This window comes from Misgurnus anguillicaudatus, chromosome 7 (assembly GCF_027580225.2).
Source record: "Misgurnus anguillicaudatus chromosome 7, ASM2758022v2, whole genome shotgun sequence".
Lineage (NCBI taxonomy): Eukaryota > Metazoa > Chordata > Actinopteri > Cypriniformes > Cobitidae > Misgurnus > Misgurnus anguillicaudatus.
Genome location: NC_073343.2, coordinates 7,471,648 through 7,486,419, shown reverse-complemented (window position 1 = coordinate 7,486,419; position 14,772 = coordinate 7,471,648). Strand labels below are relative to the sequence as shown.

The following is a 14,772-nucleotide window of genomic DNA, read 5'->3' as shown; positions in this document are numbered from 1 at the left end:
AGGTCATGACGGGCCGACGTGATTTAGCCCAAAAAACAACGTCTAAATGACGTCTTGTGCTGGGTGGGCAGGGTTAACAATTTCAGGTGTGAAAAGCCCTAATGACACTATACTAAAAAGGGTTTAAATTTAATTTAATGTAGATTTCCTCGACTAAAATGTCATGGCATTTAGTTGACTAAAACTAGACTACAACTAAATCAATTCAGATGACTAAAATATGACTAAAACTTAATTAAATTTAAGTCAAAAGACTATGACTATGTTTAATTTATGTTTGTTCTGCCATGTCAAAATATTGAGTTGTTTGATTTCTGTTTGAGTTGTTTCTCATGAATAAACTTTCTTGTTTTTCACTGACCTACAATATCCCTTTGTGTTGAGGACTAGTGCATCTTTGAGCCAACATTTAGTACGAGTAAAATACTTAAGTACTTTTAAATTGGGTTACTTTAAAACTTTTACTCAAGTCGTATTTAAATTGGTGACTTGCAACTTGTAGTGGAGTAATGTTTACAGTATAGTATCTGTACTTTTACTCAAGTATGGCTTTCAGATACTCTTTACACCTCTGCAAATACAAATGTAACTACTTTTCTCTGCAAGTAAAACCGCATGAGAAGAAACAAACTATTTTAGTATTAAGAAAATTTATAGAACTCATGGATTAGCCATTACACAACTATTACAGTCAGTAATAGTCAGTAACTCATACAGTTTGGGCAGTGCATTAAAGTCTCCACAGTTACATTTGCATTTTGGCAGACACTTTTATCCAAATGTTCAAATGTTTGTATTACACAAAACATACACTGTAAAATGCTGGGTTATTTTTGGGTGTAGCATATGATACAGTTTAGTTTTTGACAGTTTAAAACCATTAAAAAAGACTTAACATGCTTCCTCTAGGCCTTGCTGGATCATTTACAAGTGGTTTGCTGGCTGCTGTCAGCGACTACTGAGAGGGGCCCCCTTGAGGGGGATCCCGATAACAGTGTCATTGCACTTTACTGCATTGACTATTAATGGGGTGCTCACACAGTTTGTCGTTTGCATTTTATTCTTAACCAGTCGTTGTCTGTTTGCTTTGTTTGCTTGGCTTGTTGCGACATGCCTGTCCTTGCCATGCCCAGGTGCCAGCATTAGCCTGGTTCTAATGGCCAACAATTTTGACGTGTGTGCCGATTTTCAAGAGGGTTTTTTTTGCATGTTTAAGGCCCTAAAACCTTAAAAAACTCTTATGAAAAATAATAGGACTTCTCAATGGACTCCCAACAAAACAATATAAATTGACCAACGCACTTATTTTTATTTAGGTGTTAACATCAATAAACCGTATATGCATACACTGTCATATGGCAAAAAAACATTTAAAGGGGCCATGGCATAAAAACTTCAGCCCTGCCACTCTGTAGGTGCGAGCAAAAATGTGTAGTTTTGAGTGTGTCCTTTAACATGCAAATTAACGGATGAAGTGCAAACACTGATCACAATGATGGTTTAATGCAATTCAAACTCAATTTTGCTGTCAATTATTTTTTCTCTCTCTCTCTTTCTCTCTTGACTTAATGGCAGTGCTGTGGTTGGATAGTGCAGATTAATGGGTGGTATTATTATAATAAGATCTCCTTGTGACATCATAAAGAGAGCCATATTTCAATGACCAAATTTTTGCTCACACCTACAAAGTGGCAAAGCCAAAATGTTCATGCCATGGCCCCTTCAATACATTTAAACACTGTTGACATAGTGAGGGATTAAATTACTTTTTCTGGATGGACATTTAAAAGCAAATACTAAAAAGATCCAGATCACTGTTCATATGACTTTTGTGATTTTGCTAGCCAGCTTCATTGAAGGACATGACCTTTTTATTTGGATTTTCTCTTAACTGCTTGGTTCAGCATTTTCAAAATGACATCTTTGTTGTTTAGGATGTTGTAGGAAGTGAGGTTAATTAACTTGTCGTAGTCCTCCGGTGTGTATGTAACTTTGTGAGTGATGTAAGGGGAGGAGTCACCAGTGAGGTTAACATTAACATCTCCCGCCTTCAGTTCCTTTTCACCAACTCTTTTCACACCTGCATCAAACACATGATTATTATACTTATTGCAGAGGGGTTTTTGAGCAAGGCCTTAATCAGAAAGTTTGAGGAATATCAATTTAGTGCTGCCTCACAAAAGCTGTATTATGAATCTGGATGGGATGCCCAAAGTGTTGGCAGTCCTTACCTGGAGCTTTGAATTGTTTGTATGTGATGTTGACAAAGGGAAAGTGAATCACTATTGGAGCCTCTGGATTTTCTTGATCCTCAAACACATAAACTTCCTGTATCGGCTCTGACTCCACCTTTTTGAAATCAATCTTTGGAAATGGAATCTTGCGATCAGTACAGTAGTCATACGTTTGCTTCAGGACCTGGAGGGTACATTCAAACATTACAAAACATTAACAACAAACAAATATTGCATTTTCATATTTTATCTTAAACCAAACATTTACCAAGCTTACAGCTATCACTTACTTTAAACTGGTCTTGGTCCCAGGAGTAGTTTAAAGAAAGAATGACATCTGCATGTCTTTGAGAGCCTAACACTGGGATGAATCCTGAATTTATGGCAAATCCACCATCAACTAAGCTAAGCAGGGAATCCACTGGAGTCATTGTGTTAGGAAAGGCATCTGCATGTTTTTCTGCAAATAAACCAGTAAGGTTGTGTTAGACTACTGTATGCCAAAACCAACATGATCTCACAAAAAGCCGTGTTATAGTGACAAAAAAATGTGATTAATTTTGTTTGTGTCCATGGCACGAAATTCAGTGTCAGGATGCTGCCAAGGAGTCTTGTTTTGTATTTATATCTAGTCATGATGGCAGGGTTCTGGCAGTCCCATGCTCTATGTGGAGGTTCATGGCCTTGTTTATTGGGTCATGTGCCTCCGATGTCTAGTCTCTTGTCCCCACCCCCTCGTTCTCCTGCTAACACTCTAAAAAAATATTTAACCCAGGGCTGGGCAACCACAGCACAGAACACATCTCCGGGCCAAAACAACCCATTATTTTAGTCACTCTAACCCAGAAATGTGTTCTGTCCTATAGTTACCCAGCCCGGGGTTAAAAACAACCCATTTCTTTTGAGTGTATTATTAATCATTTTCTCCCATAACCTGTTCCCCCTTGTTATCTTGTTTGATTTTTTCTATATAATGTCATTGTGTCCTTAGTCCTGTGCAGGTTCATTTTGTATTGTTCTTGTGTTCATGTGGTTTTCCAATCAAGTTATCTTGTCAAGTTTAGTGTTATCTGTCTGCATACCGTGTTTCATGTCGTGTACCCCCTCGTGGGTTTTTGTTTTATGTCAGTTAATAAAGTCCTTTCTGTTTTCCCCGACATTGTCTGCAATTGGGTTCATCCATCCCCTGACCTTGACATTCAGCTTTTCGTGCCTTGAGCATGAATGTCTTTTTCGTGTCACCCACACAAATTTCTATAAATAGTTTGTCGGGTCTGTGGCACAACTCTTCCTCGTGTCACCTTATCGTCTTCTAATTTTTCCCCCATCTCTATATCATTGTTGCTTGGGGTTGGGGTTAGATTTGGGTTAGGATGTACTGTTATGTATTGGTTTCTACATTTCTTTTTCGCTTTTAAAACTATTCTTGCCTGCAGTTGGAGTTAGAGTTGAAGTTTTGGTTAGGATGTCTAAACATGTAACAGAAAGTGATTCTAACCCCAATCCCAGGGGATAATGGTAAGAAATAGGAAAAAACAATGAGAAAACAATACATAAAAAGAAACAAAAAAGAAAGTTGTGCAACGGACCAGAAACTAGAAATGTGTGTGAGTGACACGAAAAAGACATTTGTGCTCAAGGCAAGAATAAAAAACATTCGTGATCAAGGCACAAAAAAATTTGAATTTCGTGCCATGGAAACGAATAAATGAATAAAATTTTGCATGACTATAACACGACTTTCCGTGAGTCTGGCCAAAACAGAATCCGATTTCCAGGTGCAAAAAAATTATATTTCATGTAATGCCAGACAGCACTAAATGGCATTTACATCATTTAACAGACATGCTGCAACTTCACTGTATTATTAAATAATTATAGTAAATCTATGAGTGCTTAATAACTGGTAATTAATGACAACTCATCAGTCTGCTTTGAATGTAATGGATTAGTGTAAGCAAAGACTCCAGCTGGGTAATTTCTTTGTGCAAAAATTAATTACACTGTTATGTGGGCATCAGTTGTAAAAAATGATAAAGCAAACATATTCAGAACCTTTATGAAGCAAACATAACTGAAATATATGCAGAAGTCACTTTCCAAGTAAAGCTTACAATCCATTGGCTTTATTCACTTCAAAATGTTACCAAATTATTGTTTATTTGCATAGAATTAACTCAATTTTTGTTAAACATCTCTAATAAGATCATTCTCAAAATATTAGTACTTTATTCCTCAAATATTGTTTTTAACATGGGACTTAAATACTTTAACACTTGTGTTCAGTGATATGTATGCTCTTGACCTTTCCATGCGACGAAGGCAGAGTTCTGGCTGTAATCCCGGTGTAGCTGCAGACCCCTCAGGAAGTTGGACATCTGGCTGATGATTGGGCGACTGTTCATAAAACTGCTCACCATTTTAGCTGAGTCGGCCACTGGGCTCACCACAGACGTGCTGATTGTTTTTGGCTTATTATCAGTCTCTTTAAAAGATGCAGAGTGACAGATAATTGATACATAATCATTAACTCACTGTAAATAATCATGAACAACTGAAATATAACATGTATTATCCTGAAATCTGAATTTGTAAATATTTTTGGTTGGCATGGCAGCTAATTGTAAATTAAACCTACCTAATACTCAATTACAAATTCTTACTTGTGTTACTCCCTTCCTTTTCAGCCTCTGGGCTCCATGAGGGGGTGATGCCAGTTGCGGCATCCCAGATATTTGTCAGATTCAGAGAGAAAACACTGCTCCATATTCCTACATGTGCAAAAACATACATTTATGTGCATATTTATACATTCACAGTGTAGATAACACAACATGCAGTTTTTAAATGAAGTTTTTATTGTGAAAAGAAAACAAAATCCAAACCCAAATGGCCTTGTGTGAAAAAGTGCTTGCCCCATTAGCAGCAACAATTGCAATCAAGCATTTGCAATAACTTGCAATGAGTCTGTTATAGTGCTGTGGAGGAATTGTGGCCAACTCATCTTTGCAGAATTGCTATAATTCAGCCACATTGGAGGGTTTTCGAACATGAACCGCCTTTTCCAGGTTTAAGGTAGGATTGAGGTCAGGACATTGACTAGGCCACTCCAGAGTCCTCATTTTGTTTTCTTCAGCCATTCAGGTGGACTTGCTGGTGTGTTTTGGATCATTGTCCTGCTGCAGAACCCAAGTTTGCTTTAACTTGAGGTCATGAACAGATGGCCAAACATTGTCCTTCAGGATTTTTTGGTAGACAGCTAAATTCATAGTTCCATTTATCACAGCAAGTCTTCCAGGTCTTGAAGCAGCAAAAGCCCAAGACCATCACACTACCACCACCATATTTTGCTGTTGGTATGATCTTCTTTCTCTGAAATGTTGTGTTACTGAGACATTACCTTCCAAAAATGTACAATTTTGTCTCATCAGTCCACAGAGTATTTTCCCAAAAAAATTTGGGGATGATCAAGATGCACAACTGGCAAAACTGAAACAAGCCTTTATGTTCTTTTTGTTCAGCAGTGGTTTTCGTCTTGGAACTCTGCCATGCTGGCCATTTATGCCTTGTCTCTTTCTCTTATGGTGGATTCATGAACACTGACCTTAACTGAGGCAAGTAAGGCCTGCAGTTCTTTGAATGTTGTTGTGGGGTCTTCTTGGATGAGGTGTTGCTGTTCCACTGTTCTGTGTTTTTGCCATTTGTGGATAATGGCTCTAACTGTGATTCACTGGAGCTTCATAACATTTTCCATAGTAATAGATCTCAATTTCTTTCTTATTTGTTCCTGAATTTCTTTGGATCTCAACATGATGAGTAGCTTTTGAGGATCTTTTGGTCTACTTTAGTTTGTCAGGCAGGTCCTATTTAAGTAATTTCTTGATTGCAAACCGGGTGTTGCAGTAATCAGCCCTCATTGTGGCTAGAGAAACTGAGGTCAGCTGTTATAAACCACAGTTAAGTTATGTACACATTCAAACTCACCCAACAGAAAGGACACCCCAGTTTCAGGAAGTTTCTTGACAAGGTGACCAAGATAATATTCACTCCCAAAGTTCTGAGCAGGTACAAACCCACCATACTTAGAAATGCCAACTTCATAAGGGGTGAACTCACACCATTCTAAATATATAAAAAACAAACAAATGGGCACTGGGTTAAAAAATACTATACTGTAGGTACAGTACTTTAAATACAATCCCATTCAAGTCAGAATGTTCCAGTAGATTATATTAGTGAACTGGGTGTGCTGGCAGTGCTCAAGTCATGGTTTCATATACACATACTGGAAAAATGTATAAATTACACACTATATGTCGCTTTCTATAGAATCACCTGCCAAATTTGATGGTTACTTTTATACAGACTACAAACAGAACGACAATTTTTTTTTTTAGTGTATCTACTGTATACCTTAATTCAAATGTTACAATACATTGTACAGTATATAATATAGTACAGTACATACCAGCCTCTGCTGCACATTCTGAATTGCCGTCCTTCATATTAACAGCTGTAAAGATGGGTAAAGGGTTCTGGCCTTCTGACACTGCCTTTTGCATTTCTGTCAGTGTACTGAAGGGTTTCTATGAAAGAAATGTATTAATTTATCTACAGTAGTTATTTTCACTCTAACTCATTCTTATAGATGTAATAGACTTGTTTACTTTATCACTGCCATTCAGTGTTGTGCCTGAACGATTTCATTGAACGAAAGTTCATGAACTAGTTCATATTTCTCGCCCGGAAAACCCCCTTGAAGCACGTGGCTAGCCTTTCAAGGTATGTGCAAGCAAATACAAAAATTAAAAGACAGTCAATGCTCGTAAACCCTGGTTGGATAAGGGTTTAAAGTTGGATATGAAGATGAAATCTGATGCTTCAGTGTTAAAACTGATAAAATAATTCCTGTCTGTGGTTCTATATGGGCTATAATGGCAATATTTTTTTTTAAAATAATATGGGGGAAAAGAACTATAAATTAGTTCATTTTTGGAACTGTGAACTAGTTCAAAATTTGGAAATATGAACTATGAACTGAACTAGTTCATTTTAAAATTTGTGAACTGTGAACTGAACTAGTTCATGTAGAAAGTGAACTTTCCCAACACTGCTGCCATTTACACATTTAACACTTTAGATAATGCCCCAATTCAAAAACTATTGCTATCCAAGATCATATTTCAACATAGCTACAAAATAATCTTTCTTTATTCAGTACCTGTCCTTGAATAAGATACTCTATAGCTAGACCCCACATGTCAATAAGAGAGACGGTATGCCCTTCTTTTCCTCTTTCCTCCATCTTCTTTTTGTAGTACAACAGCTGCTCATGGGAAAATATACTGAATGTACTTTTAGAGATTTCTTTCCTTGAAGACTCTATGAACTTAATGATGTCACTTTTAGACCAGTTAGGGTCGCCATAAAGAGAAGCTAAAACCCTGAAAAACAGAGAAAAAGGTTCTTAACAACAGATCTGCCAGAGTGTTGTTATAGTGGTTCAATTTAATTATTTAGAAAAACTGAAATTCATATTACTGAATCATATCAGGGTGACCCATTGGCTTCTTTTATTTAAAAAATAATCTTATAATCCATTATAGATATCTTTTTAGCAATCTTTATTTTACAATGTATGTTTTCAGCTTTTTAACCTGCACATTGTTGTTGTGCATGTAGCTTACCAGGTGGAGCCAGAAAGCCCTGTGATGTAGCTGACAGCATCAAGGAGTTGGAGCTTCTGCAGACCTCTAAGAGCTCCATAGGTGCCCGTCATTGCTCGAGTCCCACCTCCTGAAGACACCACAGCTATAACAGGAACCTTAGGAGTCAAACACAAACATTAATCACAATCACATCAGACTAATCAGACCAAACGTGCAATACAATTGGGCTTTCCAAAGTAAATGGGACAGGGGGCATTGGGTTTTCTAATGTCATGGGATTGAGTTTAAATAGAAATGCTGCACTTTACACCTTTAAAGCCATCTAAATAAATGCATTTGACATAAATCTTTAATTCAAAGCAGCTTACAGTGGTATTGGGTAAACTTTTTCATCAATCAGTCCATGAGTTTCCTATGGCATTCTTCACTCCATGTTCTAAACTACATGCTCTGAAAACATTACTTTTGAGCATGTTTGAGAAGTTCAATGATGTGTGTAAGAGTGAGATTATGAAAGGTTTATAATAAAGTTACACTACTTAATAAATATATACTGTATACTGTAGGCCTGTATAAAGTATTTGAATACTTTGTAATACCTTGCTGGGTTCAGGTGTAGTGGTGAGATTCAGAACTTTCTGAAGTGCCTGTGATACAACTTTACTCCGTTTTACCAGAAAATTCTTTTCTTCCTTCGGGATATCAAAATCCAGACGTACATCGAGCTCTTCAGTAAAACTATAACACACATAAACCTTATAAATATAAGAACAGGATGGATTGAAACTAAAAGATACTGTAACAAAGTCTGGTATCACATTGTTTTACAACTAAATAACATAATTCATTAATATTATTAATTTAAGGTTTGTTACCGATCGTCTGCTTTCAGCTCCACATCAAGTTTTTCCTTTTTAAAACATTTCCATTTTAGAAAGGTTTGTTTATATGCACACAAATACACATACAGTATGTCCACAAATATAAACAATGCTAGTTCCCTTTCAGTCAGTCACTACGATGTCACGTTGTGACTGACAAATTGAGAACTCGCTAGAGAGACCAATCTACTTCGAGAACTACTAAAACGCCAATGATCTTGGCATGCAGGTATTTGCATAATGCCGGCGCCGCCCCACCAGGTCCGTATAGACGGGTTGCACGGCGACGTCACTAACTGGTTGCGCGCGCAACCGAGAGGCAGAAAGAAGAGACGTGCATTGTGTTGTATGCTAGTAGCGGTGTCTGTAAGTCAAAATGCCAAGGAATTTTTGCGTGGAAAATAGTACCAACAGAGTCAGTGCTGGGTGCCTGATGTTAACATACCAGTAGATGCGACTATTACGTTACTAGCATTAAAATTATAACATTATAATTCATACATGTATCACAGTAACACTGCAAAAATAAAGACAGAAAAACAGATCCAACTAAAATCAAGTATTATTTATATACAAACAATAAAGAACGCTTCAATAATTAAGGTTGTTGCAGTAGCAGATCAGCTCACCAATCGGGCTTTCTGCCTCCTGGATGCGCGCGCACCCTGCAATGTTTGTAAACTTGCAACCCCTCTATATAAGCAGCAGGTGCAGAATACCAAATTAGCTTTATTCGCTTCGAAAGCTGGCAGTAGCCATTTCTCAATGTCAAGGTAGGATCCGTCGAAGGACTGTTCCAATGTCAGGATCCTCGGAATTTCAGCTGAGAAATTAGTTCGAGAAATATCCCATATACAGGAAAGGATGCATATGTGTATCGCTGAAATCACCCACAATCCTATGCGCGCAGGGACGATAGCATACTTTTCATTGACGCAATGATGTGCACTTGCTAGCCTGTTCCATTTACGTGTTCTCCGAATGCTTAAGAGGAGCCTCGCCTAGCCTCTGAAGGAAGTGACTTGTAAGGACTATTCCTGCCAAGGAAGTATCCTTGACATTGAGAAACGGCCAGTATCTGCTACTGAGAAGCTACCCTGCTCTGACGGAGTACACCATTTGCTGAAGTTTTGCCCTTGTGAGTATTTTCCGTGGGTATAATCCTACTAGCCCACGTTTTCCCTCAGCAGAGCCCGCTCTGCGTCTCCCAATATGTCTTATTACTGTCTATTATTCGACCATCCGTTTTTTATTATGTACCACCCATTTACCCCATCAGGGGGTGGCTTCCGCAGCGCTCCTACTCCGCTCAGTCAGGTCATTTCCCAGTTGCTGGTTCCCTTTCAGGGGTTAAGGAACAAGTAGTGACCGGCCTTCTGCGTTAAATCCTATTCTCCATCTCCTTAGTGGATTCGGAGGGTTTTATTCAGGCACTGGAAGGGTCAGCTTCAGAGGCGCTTTGGTAAGGATTCCCAATTCATCGGTCATGATGTGACGTCGTAGTGACCGACTGAAAGGGAACGTCTCGGTTATGTATGTAACCCTCGTTCCCTGAAGGAAGGGATCGGAGACGTCACGTCCCTTCGCCACATTTTGCTGTTCCACTGCTGATTACCGGCCGGGCATTGATGCTCGGCTTTCTCAGCAAAAATAGCTAACGACCACCAGCTGAACCAGTTTAATCCGCTTACCGCTTCTATCCCTACCGTATCTATATATATATATAAATATATACATTTCTCCCAAGGGTTTTTGTCCTTTTAGGAGTTTTTCCCACCGGGTTTTCTCCCAGGGGGTTTTTCGTCCCAGGGAGAGTCAGCCAACTTTGGCTTAACTTAGCACTTTACTGTATACGTTACATTATTAATACGCTTGCTTGTACGGTTTAACTTTAGCCGCTATATTCTACTGCTTATAATATTTATTGATTTTCTGTGTTCTCCTTTACATCTACTCATGTAAAGCTGCTTTGCAACAATAAACACTTGTGAAAAGCGCTATATAAATAAAATTGAATTGAATTGAATTTGGTATTCTGCACCTGCTGCTTATATACGCACATGGCAGGCGGCGCCAGCATTATGCGAATACCTGCAAGCCAAGTTTTTGGCGTTTCAGTAGTTCTCGAAGTAGATTGGTCTCTCTAGCGAGTTCCCAATTTGCCGGTCACGACGTGACGTCTCCGTTCCCTTTCTTCAGGGAACGAGGGTTACATACGTAACCAAGACGTTCTCACCTTTGCCAGGGGAAAAGACACTGTAACTTGGTAATTGGGTGGTAGTGCTTTTAAAGGGATAGAAGTCTCAGTGTCTTTACTTTTTTGATTTTTCTCAGACTGGACAAACAACACAACAAGAAGTGCAGAACAAGAACAAAACTTTAAAGTTGGAACATTTTTAAAAAATAATTTCACATACTGAGTCTTGCATACTTATTCCAGGCTGCTGTTTAAAGCAAAATAATAAATGTAAACAATGCATTATTACTGTTATTACTTATGGCAGCAAAAATGAAAAATACATGAGGGCACTTCCCACAATTGTCACATGTGTAAGCAATGCCTGTTGAGGTCAATGACGTACATTTTCACCAAAGATTACACCTGTTAGTTTAAGTTCCGTTTCCAGGTTTCGGTTGATGTAGTAACATAATGTCTTAAAGAATTTCTGATTCTCCTCTTGTGAGATGACATGATCCTCTTTATATGCCCCTTTCAGGTTCAACACCATATTACGTATCGCTGAAGGTTACAAAACAAAGATTCACTTAAACCTAGAATTGTATCATTAAAGTGAAAAATGCTCTGTTAACGTCATCCATCTTGTTCATTTTTATTCAGTGAGTATGCTTTGAATATCATTTTTTAATAGAGTTCAAAACGTTTGCTTTTTTCTATTACATTGTCTTTAGACTAACAAATACCTAGTCATTTATATATTGGTTGAATAATTTATGTCAAAATATTTGCATAGTTTGCATGCAAATATTTGCATTTACCTCCAGAGTTCTTAAGAAGCTTGTCTACCCCCACCGTCAGCTCACAAAAAGGACCTGCCTAGTTTCACAGGACAACATAAAGCTTATAAGATTATCTATATACTTTTGGTACTTGAAAATGTTAGTGGTGTGGTATATATTGAAACTAAGTACTTATAGTTGATGTCACACAAATGACACATTTACAGTTTAAGAGCTGTAACATTGCATTTGAATATATATATATAGTCTTATGCCACCATGCCAGAATTAGATTTGTTGTTTTTGCAATGTTATAGTGATAAAGTATAATTGTTTCTCAGTCTCTTTAATAGAATACATCCAGAAAATACAGGAAATGTGTATATAGTATTAAAAACTGTAAACTGATGTGTAAACTGATGTGTCAAGTTTTTAGGGTAAACTACCCTTCCACTTGATCCGCAGGACAATATGTCTTATAAAAGCACTATTATTGTAAGGATTCTGTAACACTTGAAACAGGTAATAAAACTGCAATATGGGTTCTTACCACCAACACCCCATTAGACATGCATGGGCTCGGCACATCAGAGCTGCAATGGGCAGACAGAGGCAAGACCACTTATAGTTATATTTATGTGCATGTTTATAGAGAAAAACAGGGCACTGCTCCAAAATTGCACTGTGCAAGCTGTGAAACACCACTCATTTTGCAAATAAAATCCAATTAAAGGCAGTCCTTACCTCTTTGTCATCTCAAACTCCACCCACAGCTCATCTTTGGTCTATGAGAAAAGGTGAAACATATACATATGTGAAATATCATTGAAGTTTTCTTTTCAATTGTATGCCATGATGTCTCCACAGCACTCACTGTATCATTTAAAATTAATAAAAAATTATCCTTTTTCTCTGGTGTGAGGTTATCAATGTCAAACAGGACAGTGCCAATAAGATCATCTCTCATATATGGGTCATAATCATAGACTTGGAACTCCAGAATATTCTGTGTAGTGGAGAAAAAAAATTGACATTAAACTCAAGGACTCAATGTGCATCTTAAAGAGGAATGTACTTTCAAAATAGGTGCTTCATGATTACACAGAAGAACCATTTTTTTGCTTGAAATTTACAGATGGGATTCCACCAGACATGAGAACAGATACAGACAGCTGCCTGTTAGTTTACCTTGACATTGCTCTGCAACCTGAAGTAAAAGGTTTCATTCCATACAGGTGTGTTGCTATTATCAATCGTCTTGGTGCGATATGTACGGGCAGATGCCGTGGGTAAGTTCAAGATAACATAGCAGTCAGCTTCAGAAACTAAGAAAAAATTGGGATAGGCTTAGAAGGGTGTTGGCAAGAAGATTTAAACCCTTACATTTTCTTTCACTTGCTTACATAAAGTAAGCTGAAGCGGCTTAAAGGTTTTTTTAAAAGTGAAAGTGAAGAAGCAACATAAAGCACAAGGTCTCTCACAAACACAGAGCGAGTCGAAATGATCGCACAGCTGAAAACTGTAAACACATAAGTTTAAACCTGTTGTAATAGCATTTTTCAAAAATAAAGTAAAGGCAACAAAAATGAAGTTAATATGTTGTTGTTTGGATGGTGATAAAATAGGCCTCCTGACTTACAGTAGTCGCATGTCATTTTGATATTCCCATTTAAAACCTTGACTGAAAGATTCCAGTAAGGCTTGACTTCTTTCTGTTGAACAAATACACAAAAATAAGCAGTTTAGAGATTTTTATGTTTGATGTGTTATTCACATTATGAATCAAATGATTTACATTGTTTACAGTAATTATAATTCCCATGGTTGAGAGAGCTTTTGCAATAGTGCAAAGATTTATCTATCAGAATAAATACTTTTATTTCAGAGAAAAAAACATCAGTAGCTCACCTTGAGCATCGTTGGATCCAGATATCTCTTGAACCAGCAACTGGTGATGTTGAGTAGCGTGCCACAATATATGGCAAACTTTGCAAAATGTTGAATGTTGACAGCTTGACAAGCTAGTTTTCCCTCGTCATACTGTATCATACATTCGTAGAATTAGTCCTCATCTCATGTCTTAGAAAACCAACCACAAAACTTTTTATATGGATGTCTATTTGCTTACAGTGACTGTGTAAATGATGATATCAACTCATTGTATACAGTTTGGGCAGTGCACTAAGTCTCCACAGTTACATTTGCATTTGGCAGAAACTTTTATCCAAATGTTCAAATGTTTGTATTACACAAAACAAACACTGTAAAAAATGTTGGGTTAATTTTGGGTGTAATATATGGTACAGTGTAGTTTTTGACAGTTTAACCCTTAAACAGGCAATGTGCACCACGGGATACACTCTCTTCAGTGTCTTGTTTGGGGCATAAAAAAGATTTTTCAACCAAATCCTTCTATCAGTTATCAAACCTTGGTCTGTCTTGAATATGTGGGTAACATTATTTGCTTCAAGTTTATTTTATTGATTGGTCAGCCCGACCTAAATCCAACATGGCCACCGGTTTTGCAGGACAGTCAGATTTTGTGGTAAGAAAATTAATATTAATCTTACTTTTCTTCTTTAAAAAAAATATTAATACTGCTAATATTAATTGTGAACATTGTCTTAAGGTGCTGAAGAAGAAAATTCGGTTATATGTTGTTTATATTGTTATTTAGCACATTTTTAAATATACGTATCCCCTGAGATACATTGCCTGATTAGGGTATAAAAAAGGGATTAACCACAATATTGCCTATCTTTGTATTTTGAGTTGAAAAATTGTAATAAATGATCAAATTTGCAGGTTAAACTGATATTCGTATATTTAGGTGACTGCATCTTAGCATTTTAACTGGATATTTTCTTTCGCGGCTTCACAACAGCTGATTTTATGGTATAAGGAATGATAGGGAATATGAGTTATAGAGCCAATACCAATGAATTCTTCAGATTTTGAGAAAAGTGATGAAGATTAAATTTTTTGTGACAGTGCAGTGGTGTATTAGAACCAAGAAATGTAGGTAATTTT

The 14,772-nt window shown here is 37.3% G+C and overlaps 1 pseudogene; it reads right to left on the bottom strand.

The window, feature by feature from the left end:
• Positions 1 to 1,317: 1,317 nt before the first annotated feature.
• Positions 1,318 to 13,888, bottom strand: LOC141365247 (cytosolic phospholipase A2 beta-like; annotated as a pseudogene).
• Between the last annotated feature and the right edge of the window lie 884 nt (positions 13,889 to 14,772).